The 21,888-nt window shown below is 39.5% G+C and overlaps 1 long non-coding RNA gene across 2 annotated transcripts in view; it reads left to right on the forward strand.

Annotated features, from left to right (window-relative positions):
- The window catches only part of LOC102456034 (uncharacterized), a 232,765-nt gene extending 216,687 nt beyond the window's left edge, over positions 1–16,078 (forward strand). The window contains exon 4 of one of the 2 annotated variants that reach the window (XR_012903832.1): positions 15,973–16,078. This is a non-coding gene — a long non-coding RNA (uncharacterized LOC102456034). Of the gene's footprint in view, positions 1–3,339; positions 3,996–15,972 lie in introns of those variants that run through there. The other variant, XR_331882.4, reaches the window with a different exon arrangement.
- The last annotated feature ends 5,810 nt before the right edge of the window (positions 16,079–21,888 follow it).

The raw sequence follows: 21,888 nt of genomic DNA on the forward strand, positions 1-21,888 counted from the left end.
CTCTGCCAGCCCCGCTCCCCTAACAGCTGGGGCTCTACTTTGGCCCCACTGCCACTGGGGGCTTGGATTTAGGCTCTTATCTGCTGGGGATCCTTGGGGATGAAGCTTCCCAGCTATCACAGCTCTGCTTCTCCCTGCCTGACCAGGAATCCCCAGAGATGGAGCATGCTAACTGCCTCACTTTTGCCACTAGCTGTCCCGCTGCTGCCACACCCATCCAGGGCTCCCGGAGAAGGGGCTCACCAGTCCCACTGCTGCCCCACCCAGTTGGGCTCCCTGAAGTCTGTGTTTGTACTCCAGGGTGCTGAAGCTCTCTGATCCAACAACAGCCGTGGTTCTGCTGCACCACAGATGTGGCTGGACCAGCAAGTCCTGGATTTCAGAGGTTCAACCTGTATTGCCACTGAATCTCATACGGGTTGAACCTACCAAGTCTGGCACCGTTGGGACCTGTCCTGTCCCAAATGAGCTAGATCAGGGAAGATTCCCTGCCATTGGCCTCCAAGCCCACTGTCCCTCCCTGTGGCTGCCTCTGCTCAGTCCCCACTGCCAATGGGCTCAGGCTCCACAGCTGCAGGGCTTGAGCTTTGGCTCCAGCCCTGCTTCTACCTCATCCAGCCGGGGCTCACTAGGGATCGAGCTCACCAGCCGCTGCTGTCCTGCCCAGCTGGGTCTCCGCAGAGACTGAGCTTGCTGGTCTCTGATGGCCCAGGCTGGGGGTCCCCTTGGTACCCCCACCTGCCTACTCCCCAGGGACAGGGCTCCCTGGCCCTGCTGCTGCCAGCACACAAGAGCTCCCAGCTTCTGGACTTCTGGCTGGCTTGAACTCCTGGCCACTGGGGTCTCAGGTCCAGCAATGTCTGTAGTCCTGCTGGATCACGGGTATTGCTGGACTTTAGGGTCCTGGATTTAGTAGGTCCAACTTGAATATTCAATCAAATGCTATTACCTACTTTAGGAGAGGCCTACAACAAAAACCTAATAACCAAATGTGACTGAACTTCAATGAATTCAAGAAATGAATCAGAATTTTTCCCAAGGTCCAAATACCATGAACTCTGAAGGTCATATCTAGATTCAAGTATTGTAGCTCAGTCCTATCTCTAATAATATATTGTTGCTAGATTCTGCTTTCTTCATGTGCACTTTTCCAACAAGGTATTTTGACTGCCAACTGTTGGAGAAGAAAGCCTCTGCATTGTTTGGGTTGCTCAGGAACAGTGGAGGAGTTCCCATTTTCCAAGCCAATAACCCCCTGCTCCCTAACAACCAAAAACCAAAACAACTGTAAACAGTCACTTAAAAAATAAAGGTGAACAGAAAAAAAACCCTACTTACAATATTTTATTCTGGATACATAATAGATCTTCTGACCTCGTAAAAAAGTGACAGATGTGAAACATTTCGCTCTTTAAAAAGATCCCTGATAATTTTTGGAGAAGTTATAAATAAACTATGAAATTGTTTTACCTTTAGAGGCCTGGCTACTTTCAAAGTATTTCACGTGCCTCTATTTTCTGGACACTTTCTAGGATGATTTCTGGCCAATGGAAAATGAGTCCAGAGAACTCTTGTCAGGAGGGATTATGGACTGCTCCTATTCCCTTTCCCCCTAATTTAATTCTTCCTCATGGTACATCCCTCTATTCTGTTCACTGAAATAGGCCAGGAACTCAGAATACAGTGTATATCAGAATGTCAGGCCAGGATGAAGAAGGAAAATTAACCAGGAAGTCTAAGACACAGGACTATGTGTCATGGGGCTGTTTTGTCTACTGGGAGAAGATCCTCTTTCAGGGTATGTCTACACTACCACCCTAGTTCAAATAGGGTGGTAATGTAGGCAACCGGAGTTGTAAATGAAGCCTGGGATTTTAATTTCCCGGGTTTCATTTGCAGAAAGCCGGGCGCCGCTATTTTTAAATGTCCGCTAGTGCGGACTCCGTGTCGCGCGGCTACACGCGGCACAGAGTAGGTAGTTTGGACTAGGCTTCCTAGTCCGAACTACCATTACTCCTCGTAGGAAGCCTAGTCCAAACTACCTAGTCTGTGCCGTGTGTAGCCACGCGGCACGGAGTCCGCACTAGCAGACATTAAACATGGCAGCGCCCGGCTTTATGCAAATGAAGCCCGGGAAATTCAAATCCCAGGCTTCATTTGCAACTCCGGTTGCCTACATTACCACCCTAGTTCGAACTAGGGTGGTAGTGTAGACATACCCTCAGAGCTAACCCAAAGGCAGGTAACATTTTTAGTCTACTCATCTTTGCAGCATCCCTTGTTAACTCACTGGAGATATCCTCAAGAACAGATAAAGTGGTTAATGTGCTCATTTTCATATATGTTTTCAGATACCATTTTTTAAGCTTGGAGAGTTACTAAAATGCATAATTTTTTACAGAAATGTAATCCTACTGACTTAAGGAGTTATTCCTCATTCACAGCAGTGTAGATACCTACACATGGTTGGATTTTTTTTCTGTTTAAAAAGTAAATCAATAACTCGAGTTAAAGAAAGGGGGTGACTATCAATTACTGTATTTTCTTTGTTCTAAAAAAAGAAAAGTAAAATATAAGACTGAAGATCTGTTCCCCCACCTTAGCCCCTACAAAAGAGGGTGGATAGAGCTTCACTCATATGATTGGATAGAAAATACTGAGGAGAAATAGGTAATGAAACCAGCTGGCACTTCCTGAAATGCTCCTGGTCCCAGAGTGAACATGTCTTGTGAGGCAGGGTTCTTCTCATGGCTGCGTGTAGCTAGAAGATGCAGATGTGGAAGGAAAGGCAAGGTGGGGGAAAACATGTTCAGAATGAAATCCTAATCCTTCTGAATGTTGCATTATGATTTCAGGAAAGAGCTCCCTTGGCTCTGGTGCTAAGAGCAATTTGAATTTCTCTGGCAAGGCAACAATATTTTTTTGCCATAATGCAGGCTTGCTTTTCATTCTGGGCCTAATGGGAATAGCACCAGTAAGTTCAGGAGCTTTTATAATTACACTTGGAGGTGCCAGGTCTGCTTGTTAGAAGTTGAATTTCTGGTAAGCAGCTGCAGCACTAATACATATGTCTGAAGCATAGTTTTGCTTAAATAAGTATGTGCCTTGCCACTGCAAGGGTTTTCATTGCACGCTCTTATGGAGTTCAGCAGGATAAGGAAGAAGTACCATAAAAAAAACAACCCAAAACATACTAAAGCTGACAAGAATTTAATGGGAAAAGGAAACATAGTGAAGCTTGTGGGGAATGTAGGTTGTTTTATTAAAAGGAGTTTGCAGTTTAAAAAGGAAGCCCTCTTCATTATATAACCTGCACAGATTGTTCTCTCTCTCTTTCAGGAGAAAAACACACAGGACAGGTCCCTGCAGGTAGAAAAGGCTCTGAACAAGACAGTGATGATGATTTCCCAACAAATTCCAATGTAAAGCGTTTTGGCTGAAAAATGGGGAGGCTTCATCCCAAAACTATGGCTCCAAAAGATGTGCAAGTCAAAACATGACTGGGTCCATAAAGACAGGCACCATCATCCTGACACTGTGTTGCATTAATGAAGGTTCATGCTCTAATCACCTGAGCCCCACCATGGCTTCTTCAATGGGAGATATGTGGAATTTTAATAGCACTTTTGCCCTCTTTATTTCTTTCCTGGATTTCTGTATAGAAATCCAAGGGCCTTCCAGTGAAATTATTTACTTGGAGAAGATGAACACGATTTGGTCTATTATTAACATTTATTGTGCTGGTCTGATCCAACCCTACAAAATCCATCCTATGAAAATTACCCCTGTTTATGGTCTCATGTCTACCTAGCAAGCCAGTGCATGGGCCAGAATTCAGATTTGCGGTACGTTGATTATTGAATGTACACTAATGTATAACAGAAGGTAAAGAAAGAAAGATGCTTGGGGAACAGACTGGTTATAATATGATGTCTCTGACTTCAGTAGCTACATCAAAATAAATAAACTTTTTTCTTAAAGTTCTATGATGTCTTTTTGTCATTGCTCTACATTGTGGATCTGTGCAGTTCTGGTGGGCCTATTAAGAGTGGTCATGAATGCTGCTACATTACTTGGAATGGCATAGCAAACCCTCCTCACTTCCTTCTTACCCAGCTTTCCAATTTTTGGTGTGGCTGAAGTCCCATGGAGATGGGGATTATGGGTACGCCTATCCTTTGTGCTCTCTCTGCACAAAGGATAGGGACACCTCTTTTAATAGACCCACCAGTCTGCCCCTTATTTAGCAACCTATTTTGAGTTTGAAAGGATGATTTAAAAAAAAGAAAACTAGGAAGACTTGGAATAACTTAGTTACTAGGAAAAACATCTGAGTTTACACAGCATATTTTCATTTTGTTGCATGATGATCTTCCCATAGTCAGATGAGACTCCATCCCTAAATGTGTGCAGAAAAATGTTCCAGCACCTGGTAATATTTTGCATTTTATTTTTACTAATTACCTCATTTTTCACTGCTGCAGATAAGCTTTAAGACAGACACATCACTGTGATTCATCATTAGAGGCTTTATCACTGTATTTAAAAAAAATACAAATAACTTTTTGTAACGCTTTATACCTTAGTGATTTTAAGAGATCAGCATTCATCATTCTGTATCTTGTTGGGCAATGCTTCTCTGAGAAAAGCTAGAAATTGAATTGATCTTCCAACTTCATTTAAAGTATTGGTACAGAGGTGAAGTGTTATTGGTCATGCTTGTCTTGCTGTCTGCTTTCAATTGTGGTTCTTATTGTTGATGGACACATAAGGCAACTAAGTGTAAACAATATAGTAAGGAGAATGACAATCACTTTAGGGAACATGGAATGTTACATCCGGGGCCTTTGAGATTTTGCTCTGAAATTATGACTGTAACTTCAATTATTTCTAACTGTGTTTTCTTGTTATTACTGAAACACAGAAGTGTTCCTCTACAGGAAAGATTGTTCACAACACAGTTAAACTTTGATTACTAGGATTTTCTAAATTATGCAACACATAGGGAAGAAATCACACACATCCATCATAGCCCCAGTTTGCTAAATCATGCTGTGTATGTGTATGGGAACAGGTGTGTTCAGTGTGTAGGAACAGTTGTCTGTTGTATTCCTTGCTGATGGTTTTAACTGGAGACATTAACAACTGTGTGACCTCTTTTTAAAATTAAATAAAACATATATTAAACACTGAATTCTGCCACTTTGATGCTGACATAGCAGCACAATGAGTACAGACACATACATGGAATTAAGCAACAGTATGTAACTTTCATTAAACTTTAATATAGGAAGGGGATCTAGTCACCCGAGCTTTCTTTTACCACACATTTAACTGAGTCCAGTTAAGGGGTTTTCAGGACTCCTTACTATATAATCCACAGAATGAGAAGAAGGATAAGGACCTTATCCCCTGAGGGCTGCAAAGTCTGACCTTGATTCTCAAAGATCCCTCCCTAGACGTAGGCCTAAAGCCCATCACCACATCTCAGAACATTTGCCTTTTAACTACACTGGAAGATAGCTACATATAGTGATGAATTAACTACTCTACCTCCAGTAGCTCTCTAAGGGTACGTCTAGACTACACCTCTCTGTCTACAGAGAGATGTAGATTAGGCACATTGAAATTTCTAATGGGGCAGGGATTTAAATATCCCGTGCTTCATTAGCATAAACATGGCCGCTGCTTTTTTTGAAAATGGAGCTTTTCAGGAAAAAAGGCAGTCTAGATGCGGATCTTTTGAAAAATAAACCCTTTTTCGAAAGATCCTGTAAACATAATTTTGTGAGGAATACAGGATCTTTTGAAAAAGGGTTTATTTTTCGAAAGATCTGCATCTAGATTGCCGTTTTTTTTAAAGCTCCATTTTGAAAAAAAGCGGCAGCCATGTTTATGCTAATGAAGCACAGGATATTTAAATCCTTGCCTCATTAGCAGTTTCAACGTGCCTAATCTACATCTCTGTTGACCGAGAGGTATAGTCTAGACACAGCTTTCGATACTAACCTCATTCCTTCTTACCCCCTACTCGGTTGAAGGAGAAAGAGGAAAATGCTGCCCATTGGTCTGTTGGAGAAAAAAAATCCTTTCTGCCCTCAAACAGATGGTATGTGAGATCTATAACATCTGTCAGGCTTGGTTCCCAAACCTAGTATGGTGCAGCTCATGGAAGAGAGCTGAACAAATCTCCCCTTGGCCCCTGCTGATCATCATCAGCCCCACAAATGGCCAGTGTGTACCAGAGTCTTGCATACAGTTGTGGAGAGACAATCCAGTGACCCCTAGGCAAGTGTTTCCCTCCCTCGCTGCTGAGACTGTCATCTTTCTTTATTAACCCCATCAAATTCTTCCATTCACTGGGGCAGGTGTGGAATGAGAACAGATACATGCAGATTGCAACTTCTATTAAACATAAAAACGGGGAAAAACTCCTCTCACCCTACACTTCAGGACTCAGAGATTAGTCCTAACATTGTTTCTTCCCCTTCATGAGGATGACAGAATTTGCAGAAGGATGGGGACTGCTCATGAGGACCATGTGGTCTCACACCACCATATGAATCTAAGGCCCCTCAACCAAATCTCTAAGTTTTTTTTCAATTTTTTTTTCTGGAAAACAAAAATGTTATTCTTTTAACCACACTGGAAACTGGCATCAGGGGGTGCCAGCCACTAACGTGGTCACTTCCAACCCAAAACTCTCCACTGGTGTCTGACCTCCTACCCAATAGTTTCCCTCACATTTTTTAGACAAAGACATTTCTTAGCCATTTGATACATTTACACCATCATCCCTGAAAAATTCAGGCTGATTGTAATAGTTATTCCTATGCTATATCACTGATCCTCCTTTCTTCATAAATGAACAACCTTTTTTGGGTCAGGACTGCAGTCGTTCGTGTGTTGGTTTTTTTTTCTCAGAACATTGCTGAATTAATACTTTGTGAAGAAGCTGCCTATATTGTTTGTGAACAACATGCCTGGCTATGGTTCCCCAGACTTTTAGTAAGGCTCAGAGTGTCTTCATGATGTGCAAGCTTTTGTCTGAACATTTCTTCACCTATACATAAGCCTCTTTCCCCCCATTCCTTTCTAGTCTGTTCTTGACTACCTGGAAGTCAGGGACATGACTCCTGTAGATAGCTGCACATATGTTAAATTTAACTCATTCTGGGTCCTGTCTGCACCAGATCATTCACTCTAAAAACTTTCAAAAAATGCAACAATGAATGCCTTAAAATGGCTTGCTTCATACAATTACAGACCATGGTATTCTATAAATAATTATCAGGCTTTCCATTGTTAAGGTTAACTGTCATCTCTCCACTGCCTGATCCTCCTACAGCACCTTCAATGACTTTCCATATTTCAAAATGTCTGTGTGGGTCAGGAAAATCTGCCAATATATTCCAGAAGGCTAGGTCCACTAGACAGCCAGAGATAGTAGAGGGAACCAACTATGGTAGGTCAAAGACAGAACACATTGCACTCAGTGGTGCATTGATCACTAAGCCCTTCCTGAGACCTAAATTCCACGAATTCTGAAAGGCTGGCTTTATACTCTCTCCAAGTCTGTAAGGAAACTGAATCCTTGACTAGTTTTACAGCTGTCATGAGATAAAGTTTCAGAGTTGTTGGGGCATAAACTGCAGATTTCTGCTAGCAAATGGGAAAAGTTCCCAGAATCTGTAATCCTGAATTTGGCAACACCATTTCCACTTCTGTGACACGCACTTCATGAAAAAAGATGTTAAACCACAGGAAGTATAAAACAAGGCCCTCACCAGCCCCAAAACCTGAGCACTCATAGCTGACTGTCTGGCCACAATGTGGACCTCAGATTGGTTTCCTCACTGTGAGGGTTTTGGGGTGCGATCACCCCCTCCCGGTCTGGGAAGGGGGTCTGCAGACCCCTTTTGGTCCTCCTTTTGCCCTGTGTTGTCCCCGGGCCGCCGCTTATTCCTACTTTCAAGAGATCCTCCGGAAAAGGGCTTTATTCCGGAGGATCGCGCCAGTCTAGACGCTTTTTTCCGGCTTTTCCCCAAGCCGGAAAAAAAGTGGCGGACATGTTTATTTAAATCCCCCGCGCATTTCCCTATTCTGACTTACCTGCTTTGCATGACTTTTCCGGAATTAGGAGCCAGTCTAGACGTAGCCATTATGGGAATATGTGACTGACATGATCTGTACCTCCCTCCCACAGAGACTAAAGACATGTGACCTTTTGGTTTACAAATGCCAGATATCACACTTTTGGCTGGATGTTTATTTATTATTATTTTACTGACCATCCTGTCTCTGTTACTGTACCTCTTTTTCTTTCTGACAATAAAGGCTTTAAGAAAATTGCTTTTTGATGCATAACAGTGAAGGACCTGGGAGATAAGGGGAGAGCTGAAGAATTAGAAGACCGGCTAGTTCAAATGCTTATGAAAATAGTTCAGCAATAAAAATTTGTAATAGGAAGCCCCCTTCTCCCTTATGTGAGAGGTCCATGGGGAAAGGGAGGAGGGAAGCATTTTATACACAGCCTGTGTTTATAGATGTTTTGACAACCACAGTCTAAGTGTGAGTTGTCCAAAGGAACAGGGATCCTTGAGCTATTTCTGAATAAAGGAATTTTGGGAGGCAGAATGCAAGTGTCACAGCCAAACAAATTTTAAACGAACATGGTACAAGTAGATGGGCTGTTCAGCTTTCAGCTGGGCCTTTTGTGTATTGGGAACATTAATGATTTATGTTTATAAATACCTCACTTTCCAGAGCATGTGCATCTCAAATCTTCCTATTAATTTGAATCAATTTGGATTTAAAAAGAAATGATATAATGTAATTATAAAGAAGTTTAGTGCTATTGAAAGGATTCATGGGCTGATGCTTAGGGCTTCAGCTGCATTATCAAAATGTAGTGCCTGGCCTGTGAATTTTCAGAGCAGTAAGAGATCTCTGAAGGACAACAAAGAAATGGGAAAGTAGGGGATTTGCTGCTACTGGAATGAATGCAAATGGCATCTCCATTCATTTCATTCACAGCAATCTGTCACCTTTTCATTTCTGTTTCACACTAAAAGGAGGGGATAATATGAGAAATAGTAATGATATAAGTGGACAGAGTCTGACCATTAAAATGTTTACCATTCCAGCATGGTGCCTGCAGATGTTACAAAATTGAAACTGGAAAGGTGTTAAAATTGCTGCCGGTTTCTATTCATTTGAATGGCAGCAACCCAGAACTCTGTTTTATGGTTTCATGTAGAGGGTCAATCCATTATCTTTTTTTCCCTGGGATCAAATAGCATTTTTGTGAGGATTATGTCTCTGTGGTATGCTGAAGTGGAACTGATGTGAAGAGGTTTGATTGCTGAACTTATTTCAGAATTGAATTACTTTATAAACACTGAATGGACATAGAAATTGAACATTAGATTTTAAGAAATTTACAAATAGATTTCCCTGCAGAATTAGTTGTATACAAACACCACTATAATCTGGAAAAATCACAAAATTAGACCAACTGTTATGAATGCTGGAGCTAAATGAAGTTACTAAACATTACACAACTATTATATTTTTTTCTGTTCATAAACAGGCAAATATGTAGAAATCAAATAAAGTATATTTGAAGAAAAAATATTTCATAATCTCCGGTTTTACAAATTACAAAAGATATAACATCACTGATATTAAATATGAAAAAAGATGCAATATTCAGTCCATTTTATTTTCAGTACAAAAGTTATATTTCTTTTCTCTAAATCAAGGACAAAGACACAGTACATCAGATTTAGAACTAAAAATATGGAGTACTTCCTAAACGACACTTAAGGAAAGAGGATAGAAACTACAGCCGGAATGCAATTTTCTTTAAGCAAAACAAAACCAAAAAAGCTTATTTAAAAGCAAGATCCTTTTTCTTCATCAAAGTTCTAAGCAATTATGAATATAATCAAAGGAACTAATAGTTGAGCACATTGAATTACAGACATTTCAGGTTTGGTAAGAAACATAAATATTCACTACTGTCTGACTTCAGAAGTCCACCAAAAGGATATCAGACTATGTTAATGAAAGAAACTAAAGGACCATTTTGCACAATAAATGGAAAATCTTAAAGTGAGCTTAACGGGCTAACTCTGGCACAAGAACATGTCTGGATTTTTTTCTCTTTTTTTGTTTCAGTTTTCTTTCTGTTATTTTTATTTGCCATTCCTGCAAGCTGGTCCATGAAAATGAACCATTTTCCTAAATCCCACTGAAGTTAATGGGGCTTTTTGTGGATGCTCGGGCCACTTATGCAGGGGAAAAAAAATGTAGGTCTGGGATCTTAATGTGTTCAAGACTGTGGCTATAAATAGCGCAGAACTCTTTTGTACAGTTGGTCCAGTACTGCAAATTTCATATTCATAACTTTGTTTCTACGTAGTTGCATGTGAGAATTTTTTGTATTACAATTACATGACAATATTTCAGGAGACATTTTCATTTAGTTATGGTGATGAAGTAATATTTTGTGAGGTAAGATCTGTTTTCCATGATCCTATTCAATTTGGAAGTGGTTGGTTTGAATTATTTTGAACACTTTTGTCTCCTAGTATGGACAATTTCTCCATTCTGGCTCAATTGCAAAGTTGTATGTGCATTAAATGGTAGGACACAGTATTCTATTTATCCTCTCACCCATTCCTGCTGCTTTCAGCTATAGCGTAAGTCATACTACACAGAACAACATTTAAAAAAAAATGAAATAAAATTAACCTTTTACTGACTTTTATTGAGTCTTTGATGGAGGGTAAAAATTGGTGTAAGTATGAAGGGGCGGAAGTTTGACGCAAGCAGGTAGTGAACTAGGAGGGAATATGAAGAAGAGACAGGATGTTCTGTACCATGGAATTGCCCAATATGGGCTTTGAGGTAAGGGTTTGGAAAGCAGATAAATAGAGCAGATGCATTGTTTGACAGATAAAGTCAGGATATGGTGGGGAGGTTGAGGGGATTTGCGTACATGAAAAGAGATTTTTAGATTGGGAAAGACATAGAAAATAAATATAGGAGACTGAGGATGAAAGATACAGGTATTGGGCCATCTATCTACCTCAAGCTCTAAATGCTTAAAATTGTCTAAATTGAAAATTTTAATCATTTGCTATGTGCTTGCGGTTGTAATTCCCACTCTAACTTCTTTATGGTGCATAAAAATTCCCTAAAACACCAGATTTAGGTAAGAGAGAATGTCACTGGCTCAGGAACAGAGGAAGACAACCACAACTGAAAAGGTCCTTGGAGAAGTCCTGGTGCAGGAAGTGTTAAACTTTAAGAAATTCTCTCTCTCCTACACTCACTTTTGATAAGAAAAGCGTTGAGGATGAAAGTTTTTCAGATAAATCCAATTAAACACTAAAGCAATATTTTACTCCCTTTAAAAGTATTCTACAACCTAAACCAAACAAAAAGCAGACAACCCCATTACCATGCTCATCCCTAAAAAACGTCAAACCCTATTCTGAAATGATTACATAATTATTTATTTCCAGGTACTCCTATTTCAGCGTGAATGCAAATGTTCTTTGTATTACAAGTAGCTGGACATAAGAGAATCAAAACGTTCCACATTTTGGATATCTTCCTGGCCCAAGAAATGTACCTATTTAGTATGGTGAGTTAAGTCTTTAAAAATAAAAAGGAAGAATAAAATATCTGCTTCCTAAAGTAGAGGTTTGTGAAGCTTGAAAGCTTGTCTTTTCACCAACAGAAGTTGGTCCCATAAAATATATTCCACCCTTTCTCTCCAAAAGTCTTCACAGAAATTCATTTCAATGTTATCTGTTCAATTCTTCCATAGCCTCTTCAGCATAGTTCTGAATCTCATATAATAAACTTAAAAAGCAAGTTCAGAATAATATAAATCCCATTAAAATGTGTTGTTAGATAAAACATGGAATTAGAAAATAAATGAGCATACATCTGTACATTAGACTACCTTTTCTAGTCATTATTTCAAAGAAATACCACTGTTCCTATATTTGGACACTTAGAATTAATAATGAATGTGGGTTTTAAATTGCCACTTTGCATCCATAGAGTTAACAAAATATGCAGCTTTTCTTGTTAATTATATAAATACTAGCCAATATCCCGTCATAAGACAGGATTTCCGGGTCTCTCCTCCACATCCTAATCCCTTTCTATCTCACTCTCTTCTGAGCCTCCGGTCTCTCACTCTGTCTTTCTCTCTCTCTTGCTTTCCTACCGCCTTCCCACCACCCCGCCCCTCAGCTCTCCTCTGCCTCCTGCCTCTCTCTCCATCTCTCTCTTTCTCTTCTCCCCCTCCTGCCTCTCACTCTCTCTCCTCCGCATCCTCTCTGTCTCTTCCGCTCTCCTCTGTCTCCCTTGGGGATGCACACTCGTCCAGGCCCCGTCCCCGGCCATGTACATCACTGCCCCGCCCCCCTTCCTCTCCTGCCACGGTGCTCGGCTTACTTCTGTGCCACTCGGCCGGGCCGCTGTGGGGGAGCAAGTGGTGCATGCAGCCATTTGGGCCCCGCACTCCCCATGCAGCACGGGCTGCCCAAAGGGAACAGCCAGCATTTCAGGCAACAGTGCCCCCCAGAGGGAACAGCCAGCATTTTGGGCAACACCGCCGCCCAGAGGGAACAGCCAGCATTTCAGTGTTACAGACTCACAGATATTGGGCTACTATATATATGATATTACTCCTCCATAATAAATTGTCTAAGATTAAAATAGTGATAAAGTGAACAATGACACAATTTATATTGTTTTCAAATTAGTTCATAAGACATGACACTCTCCTTGTTAATAATCTGGGGAATTAAAAACAGAAATAATAGAAGTTACTTGTTAGGAGAAAGCTGAGACAACAGAGAAAAAATGATTAAGAATGTTAGATACTTCCCCTAATCTTTAAGTGAGTGATATATGAGCTGTCCATTTGAAACAAAGCAAAGTCTTCCTTATAAGTAAATAGGATATATCAATATGTGATTGTTGGGAGAATTCTGTTTCAGACCCCTTGCTGTTAAGAAAGACATTAACATTTATTTAATAAAGTATATAACTGACTAAAAAGCATATATAATGGGGGAAAACAAGTCTACTGTGCTGGTTTCTGAGGAACAGAAATACTTTGAACATTTTAAGGAATTTCTTTGGCCAGATAAGTTTCACAATCTGTAGTTAGTAGCTTATGCGAAACATTTTGATTATACATATTTGAGTCAAGTTATCAAGGATTTTCTCTTACAAGTGATTTCAGTGAGTAGTTCAGTGCTTGTAATATGAAACCTTGCTGAAAAGAGAGGGGACCAAAAAAAAATGTTTCAAAGGGTTGTGTTAAGTATTGGTAGGATTACTATTCCTACTAAAATCTTCCAGGTTAATAGCAGGTCATCAGCACACATTCACAAGTTCAGCTGCTGAAATCCCAAAGAGATACTTTTATGTATTTGTTATGTCCTAATAACTGTTTGAGAAATTTGTTAAGGACAAAAAGAAAGACAAAAGGTATCCATACTAAGATCCCATCTGCAAATTACTGTTAAACATTGATGAAATTCAACTATCTTTGATGTAAACAGAAATTCTGATTGACTGCATTCAAATGACAGAGCCCTTACCAAATACTAGGATTTGTAAATTTTTATTTAGAGAAGACAATAGTGTACTGTCTGCTATTACACATTTCTATGGTTTGTATTTTTTCTTCTGTGTTTATGTGGCTGAAAAGAATGTGAGCATGCATTTGGCAGATAATTGGAACTAAAGTTTCTCTCCTATCTGTGCTGATAATGTAAGTTCTAGAAATACGTAACCAATTAAGTCTTAAGTTTTGGTCTTTCTGTGCTGACCTCCTTTGTTTTTTCTTTCCTCTGACTTTTTCTTAGCTGGAACCTCTATTTAGTTTCACGTGACACAAGCTACTAATGGACATAGATGAACCTCACTGTATAATTGCAGTTTCATCATTTCACACAGCCACTGACCACTTTTAATGATGTTTTGTAAAATAAAGTTCAGGTGATTTAAAACTATAGAGTATAGCAAGGGCCAGACATGATATTCCATAAGTGGGGGAAACTTAAATGGACATTAAACCTAAAAGATTTTATAAAGCTCTGAGATGAAAACAGTGGTTGACAATTATCATTCTCTAGCACAATGAACCTTTGAACAAAAGAGTACATTTAATATGTGTGAAAGATGGAACTTTTGGGGGATGGACTAGCCTAAAAATGAGAGGCTCACTTAGATGGTTTCTTCTATCTGAAACATTTTATTTTTCAGTTCATTTTGTTTCTGTTCATTTTGGGGTGATTTTCACTCTTGGAAAAGAATTAAGTAAAATTCAAAATAAAACACCATTTTGTAAGAGAAAGTTAGAGTGAATTCATTTTGAACTGTTTGAACTAAATTTTTGGTAATGGACATAATGAATCTCTTCTATTTTTCCATGCTTGTTTTGTTTCTTTTTTCAGCCAAAATTATTCATCTAATTTGACTTGAATTCACAAATAATTTGAAGTGTCCTCCAAAATGCATATCTTGACAAATTTACTGAAAAAAACTACCTAGCACAAGTATGGAATGACCTTCCTCAAGGAAAGCTTATCATCTCAGATCCAACTACAAGGAGCATTTCTTTGCCTTTGCCACTATACAGCTGTGTCTACACTGGGCCACTTATTCTGGAAAAGCAGCCGCTTTTCCGGAATAAGATGTGAGCTGTCTACACTGGCCGCTTGCTTTTCCGGAAAAGCAATGATGATCTAATGTAAAATCGTCATAGTTTTTCTGGAAAAAACTATGCTGCTCCTGTTCGGACAAAAGTCCTTTTCCGGAAAAACTGTTCCGGAAAAGGGCCAGTGTAGACAGCACAGTAGTCTTTTCTGCTAAAACGCCCCGATCGCGAAAATGGCGATCGGGGCTTTTTTGTGGAAAAGCGCGTCTACATTGGCACGGATGCTTTTCCGGAAAAAGTGCTTTTCTGGAAAAACATCCTGCCAATGTAGACGCGCTTTTACGGAAATACTTATAACAGAAAAACTGTTCCGTTTTAAGCATTTCCGGAAAAGGGTGCCAGTGTAGACGCAGCCTACATGTATAACAGCAAGTTTATAAAAAACAAAAACCCCACCAACCTAAAACAGGACACTCCAATCACTGCACATCCTTTTCTGCTGGTGACAGGACAAGAGAACAAATAATATTTGAAAGATGGTTAATTATGTTACTTAACTCTTTCCTTAGAAAGTCCTCAGATACTATGGCTATGAACACAGTATAAGAGTCTTGAGGGAATAGAATAATAAGGATTTTCAGTATAACATCCCAGCTTTCGAGTTATATATACCTGTTTGTCTTTTTTTTTTAATTTAATCTCTTTCTGAGTCTGTCAAATGCCTCTCCAGACAGCAAGCTGTATTGTAATTTTTACCTCATAAGAAATTTACAGTTTCATATCTTTCCTAATGGGATTACCTGAATCATTTACATTTCAGGAAATAACTTCAGTATCAATCACTCTGACTCAGAGGTAATATAATGTATTAAGGATCAAAATGAATCCAAAATTGTTTTATTATTAGGAATTCATTTTTAAAGGTCCTGACATTTATTTGCTTGAAAACTAAATTCAATATTTAAAGAGACTTGTTTGCTGTGGAAAGTTCAGTTTGTTATTATATAAATGATTTTTTTTTAATTCTGTGGTCAAAAACATTCTAGTTTTTGTATATTTGTCTAGGACTTAAAGTATTGAAATCTACCATTTTAGTAAATATGTGTCCTGTGTTTCAATAAAATGTTTGCACATTAGCTTTTAGATTTCAGATGAATTTAGTGTTCATGAATGGTGATGATTGACTGATAGCATTGCAGTCTCACACCCCTTTATCTATAGCACAGTTAAAGCAAGGGCAGCAGCTGTGTCTAATAGTCAGTGCTCCTCAACAGAGACCCAAAGTGTTCGCCAAGAAACGTTGGCCGCAAGGAATCTCAACATTCAGGCCCATCTCCACACCTGCATCTATCATCGGGTTGTTAATAGCTGTCTCTAAAGGTAAGAAGACAGACCAAGAGTGGTAAACTAAAGGGAATTTATTAACAGGAAAAGGGAGATAAACAAGGTATGACAGGTAAGTATTAACTATACAACTAATGGACATACAGATCTATAAGGACCCCACTATTACAAAGGAATATAGGAAACAGAATGCATTGAACTAAACTGTGACACAAGATAGACCCAAAAGGACAGGAAGGTGGCTAGACAGAGAGCCACCAACACTGTACGATGTCCTGCAGCTTTCTTCCTTGGTCTTATGACACAGCTCCGGATGGTCAGGAGGGGTTAGAACCAGCAACCAGGAACAGCAGCAGCTGGAACGGTGGCAGTGTCTAACCACTGCAGGCAATAACAAGCCTTAATTTTTCCTACCATCCCCTGCATCATCATGGCTACAAGTATGCAGATGATAATAAGGAGCAGTGGATAGCCACCCACTCCTTGCATGCAAGTGAGCTTATTCCCACCCACCTACCCTAGGCGTGAGACCGGTGTACCCACTCTGAGACAGCAGCAACACTCTGCCACTCAGGTGGGCAGCCCCAGGCTATGCTAGAGGTGGCCCTATAAAATCTGCAGTTGTCGGGCAGATTTTGATGTAACCAGTGTAGCCCCTGCCCATGTGATTTCAGTCACTGGGCAGATTATACCCGTATGACTGCCAGGGTTTCCTGCCACCAGGTAGAAAGTGTGGGAAAGGAGGGGGCAGAAGAGACACCAAGATGAATTCCTAGTTGTTGCTTTATGATCCAAAATGGTGGCTGTGACCAAAATGGTGATTGCTAACTTACAATTGTGGCTCACCTGTGAGGGTAAGAAGTAGCGCTGTCTCCAGGAACTATTTAGCTGATGTTTCTACTATATCATTGTTTCTTTATATAGTTGTTGTTATATTTAAATGTTGATGTTCAGCTATTTTAAGTGCAGTAACATAGAATCCCAGAAAGGTAGGGCTGAAATGGCTCTCAGGAGGTCCATCCAGCCACCTCAACTGACGCAGGACCAAGTAGACTCAGACTATTCCTTACAGGAATAGTATAACCTGTCCTTAAAAAACGCCAATGATGGGGACTCCTCACCCTCCTTTGTAAGCTTATTCAAGAGTGTTCCTCTGCTTATAGTTAGAAAGTTCTTCCTAATATCTAATCGGAATCCCTCTTGCTGCAAATGAAGCTCTTTACTTCTTGTCCTACCTTTAGGTAATAGATTATGAACAATTAGATAAAGAGGGCCATAATCAATTTCCTCAAAAATTAGGATTTGTCTCATTACTTTTTGTTGTTCTCTTCTAGACTGACCCCCAATTTGGCCACAACTTACTAAATATATGGCATCCAGGATTAGTCGCAGTACTCGTGCTAAGACCTCACCAGTGCTGAGTAAACTGGGAAAATTACCTTCCATTTATCTTAGATACAACACTTTGTACACTGAAGCTGTTCTATATTCTTAGTCTTTTTTGTTCCCTTTAGAGATGGGATGACCAGAACTGGATACAGTAAACAATATGTGGGTGCACGATGGATCTATATAATGATATTTTGATATATTTTTTTTGTTTTCTTTCCCTTTCCTAAAAGATCCTTATGTACTGTTAGACTTTTCGACTCCTGTCACACATTGACAGCAACTTTCAGAGAACTAAGGAAGTAGAACTTAGTTTACAAGAATATGCAGCTCTGCTATAGCTGATGACAGAAATTTTAATATCCTTTTGGAAGGGATATTAATCATCTCGCTTCAACCACAATCAGAGACCAGGATAAAGTGGGCAACAGATTACCCGACATCTGCATACTTGCATGCATGTGTTCCTGCTTTGCGTTCCTCTTTTGTTTCTTCTGCCTATGCTCAGAGTTCCTGTTTAAGGTTGTGTAGATGTGCACAGCATTGGGTGTGTGCAGCTACTCATGTCCCACTGCTACATATCTGTTATTCAGGTGTTTGTTTTGTTTTGTTGAGATTGTTGCGGAGCTAATAAATTGATGGTTGTTTCATGCTTTGATTGGCAACTCACCTGTGAGTCTTGCTTCCTTTTTGTGTGTGTTTTTGATTGCTATTCCAGGCTTTATGAGTGCATAATACTACTGTTGAGTTCTTGCAACTTCCTCGGATGCACCTGGTACTGGCCATTGTCATAGACAGCATAGTGGACAAGGTGGACCTTGGGCCAGATCTAATATAGCAAGTCTGTAATTAGACTTTTTTTCAGCCATTACACCTGAAGCAATCTGATATTTATGTGGACTTACACTGAGGAAGGTAAGGCAGGAGAAAAGGATGAACCTTTCTTTGCAAAAAAATATATTCTTTAGAAATTTGAATAGGAGGATGCATTGCAATTCTAGTAATAGTTTAATTTCTCCCTCTCTGCATTTTATTCAGTATTTCGCTATTTCCCCCTTTAGCTATAAAAAGGTTATATATTTTTGGCTATTAGAAGTAAAATTCTGTTATTGGTATTTGTTTGACCTTCTTTTTAATAGGTCTGGATTATAGCTGAAAATCCTGTATTCTGGACTAAAAAGTACATATATTTGTAAGGTAATTTCTGTAGCTTAATTAGTTTTCACATGGTGGATTACATTACTGCCAATTCTTTAGAGTTAAGAGGAAATTTAAAGAACCAACAAAATGTAAGATTTGTGCAAAATAAAAGGTGACTACATTTCTGTCAGGGGGCTACAAAATGGAGTGGGATAACAGGTCAGGAGGAAAAATTGAACTGACTTTGGAACAAATAACTTTGGGAATGAAAGGAGATTAATGACAAATATAAATGAATGGGAAGCTCTTTTTTCTGATTAAGTGCATTGCATTTCATGAGAACCTCATTTTTTTAAATAAGAACCCATGTTTATCAAATAACATTTACAAAACATGCAACAGTAGCATGTAAGCAAAGCATGTACTTTACATTAAAATGATGTGTGTATATAATATAATATAATATATAGGTTCATTTTATGAACCTAAGTCTAAACCCTTTGCCCATCAGTGATTTACTATTAATGTGTATGTCTTTTGCCTTCTTTCTCTCCCCCCCCCCCGCCTTTCTCAAGATTAACTGTCAGCACCTATTCAAGTATGCATAATCATCCTCTAGAAATAATAGACTAAAGGAAGAGAAAAAGGAAGTTGGAAAAAGATGGGGAAGAACAAAAGGGGGTGGGAGAGAGAGAAAAAGAGGAAAAATTGAGAGGAAGAAGGGAAAAATGATGAGGGGAAAAAAAGAAGAGAAACTAACACTAGCGTAGAGCTGGGTTTGAATTTTGTATTGGAAAATGCCAACTGTTGAAACTGTACATTTTTGAGGAAACAGATGTTTCAACAAAACTTCTATCATGAAAGATTTTCATGATCAGGATAGAATATCACAAGGCAGAAACAGAAAAAGACCCAACCTAAATGGCCAGAAGCCAGGATATTTACCTGGGGTATGGGAAACCTAAATTCAGGTTCCTGGTTCAAATCAGGCTGGACAGAGTCTTGCTTATATCTACCACATCGCAGGTGAATGTTCTACCCAGTGGGATATGGAATGTTTATCTCACTCTCCTTGTCTGCTTATTTTGCAAGAGGGATAAGAAACAGTGGATGTGGTTTAATTAGTCTGCATCTTCATTTTTAAATATCTGGAAGCACCCAGACTGTAAAAGTGTATCATGCGGACAATTCCATAACCATTTCCCTATTAATCTGGGGGCCTTCCATTACCCTCCCCCTTACCCATCCTGGTCCCAGTCAACCCATTACTGGGACCTCATCATCTGGCACCTCTAAACGATAATTAAGGGAGAGCTATAAAAGAGAAATGGTTGGCTCCCTGCTGTACCAGTCATGGGAGCGCCTAATCTCCCTTTTGTCCTCTTCTTTAAAGAATACCTCCCTTAAATCCTTAACTAATCCATCTCATCTAGGAACTGCATCTCTTGCCTGTGGTGTACCTGCACTGGACATCCACCCCACGTTTTCATGAGTTGTGACATCATAGCCTAACTTCAGTTTCATAGTCTCCCTTACAATGCCCCATTGATCTCATGGCAGGGAAAACTAAAAACTCCCCCTCTTCACCTTACGCAATCTGGTGGCAAGGGGGCCTTCTAGTCTCCCAAGAAAGGAACTATCGGAGCAATATCCACAGCAGATCCTAGCAAACCCCAGTATTTCACCATTTTCTGCTGCTCTTCCTGGTCCAAGTAAAAGAGGGCTTTTCCTGCACCAGAATAGTCCCTTCTCTCTTCTAGTCACCTTGGGCAGGAGAGGTTGGATAGGACAGTATCCCAGTGCTGATCTGCTCTACCAGTGTATCAAGAAATCACTCCCTCATTCTCTTGCCCTTAAAGAGGCATGCCCCTTTTCCAACAAGTCAGAAAATAGTCTCCACTGCTTAATTGCAGTGAGATCACTCATTTTGTTTGTGTGTGTTTGTGTGTGTGTGTGTGTGTGTGTGTGTGTGTGTGACAAATTTTAAACATGTCTCAAATATGTTCTAAAGTGGAATGAAAGTCAGTGGGGAAATATTATGTAGAGGATTACATGAAACACTGACTTCGCTAGCGTTGACATTGCTATGTGATGGGCTGTATGATGTGCGGGAACAGCAAACTGACAACATGAATTGAGAAATACAGATTAGCATCTACAATGGCTAATTAAAATTCCTTAGATGCCAGATATTTTATGGAGATCAATCACTCAATATCATGGTGGAACTTGACATTTACTGGTATACAATAGAACAAGTGAAGGACCAGCAAAGGTGAGGAAGGTTTGTAGTGAATATTTATTACACAAGATACTTGGAATATTTACATTATAAATCATGGGACAAAGGGGTGCAAATAAAGAAATGAACTTCAACCTTTCCTCCCTTTGCCAATATAGGTTTATGGTGTTTATTTTACAGAAAATTCTTTGTGTCTTGTGATGAAGGTATATATGGGAAAGGGACAATTTTTGTGGCAATAATTAATTTAGTATACTAATGACTTTCAGATCCTTCTGTTCAGAACACATCATATAAATGTAAGGTCATAATTAATGTAAGTGTTGGACACATTTATCATCTCAAACTAATTGATCAAAATAACTCAGAAATGGTTTCCTCACCTCATCCATCTCCACCTTGCCAATAGTGGGATGAAATTATATACGGTCTTGGGATGTAGACCTTTGTGAAGATGATAAACAAAACAGATGTTTGGAATCATTGATTGCTGTGACTCCTTCCTTATCCACTGTCTCCATGATTTCACTTGCTTTCTTATAATGCCATGAGTGTCATTCCTCTGGAGATGAGTGTCATCTGTGATAGCTCTCTTTCCAGCTGACAAATACACACTGACAGAATTTTGAATCTTGTGAACTTTTTGTTGTTGTTATTAAGTTTGTCAATTGTCAGCATTTGTATTTCATTCTGATGATGAATAGAGGCATTACATTTTGGCATTAAAATGCAGTTAAGGTTGTAATGAGCATCATTAGGAAGTATAATGGGAATCAGCACAAGATCTCATTTTAGGGTGAGGTTTGTTTTTTATTCTGTTTTTAAGATTATTTGCTTCTTCTTCCCTACCAGGCAGGTAGGAGCTGCACAATGCCTGTAAATTTGAAATTTAACAAGACCATGTTCCTGCTGTCCAAGACTACTCCATTCTTTACAAATCACAGCTAGTTTATCCAAGTCACAGCAAGGAAGTCCTTGTAAGAGCATCATTACAATCTATCCCATCTAACACACATACTTGGCTTCTAAATTCTGCCTTATAACTCAACTACATGTCCTTACTGCATATAAATTT

This window comes from Pelodiscus sinensis, chromosome 5 (genome assembly GCF_049634645.1).
Source record: "Pelodiscus sinensis isolate JC-2024 chromosome 5, ASM4963464v1, whole genome shotgun sequence".
NCBI classification, from domain to species: Eukaryota; Metazoa; Chordata; order Testudines; family Trionychidae; genus Pelodiscus; species Pelodiscus sinensis.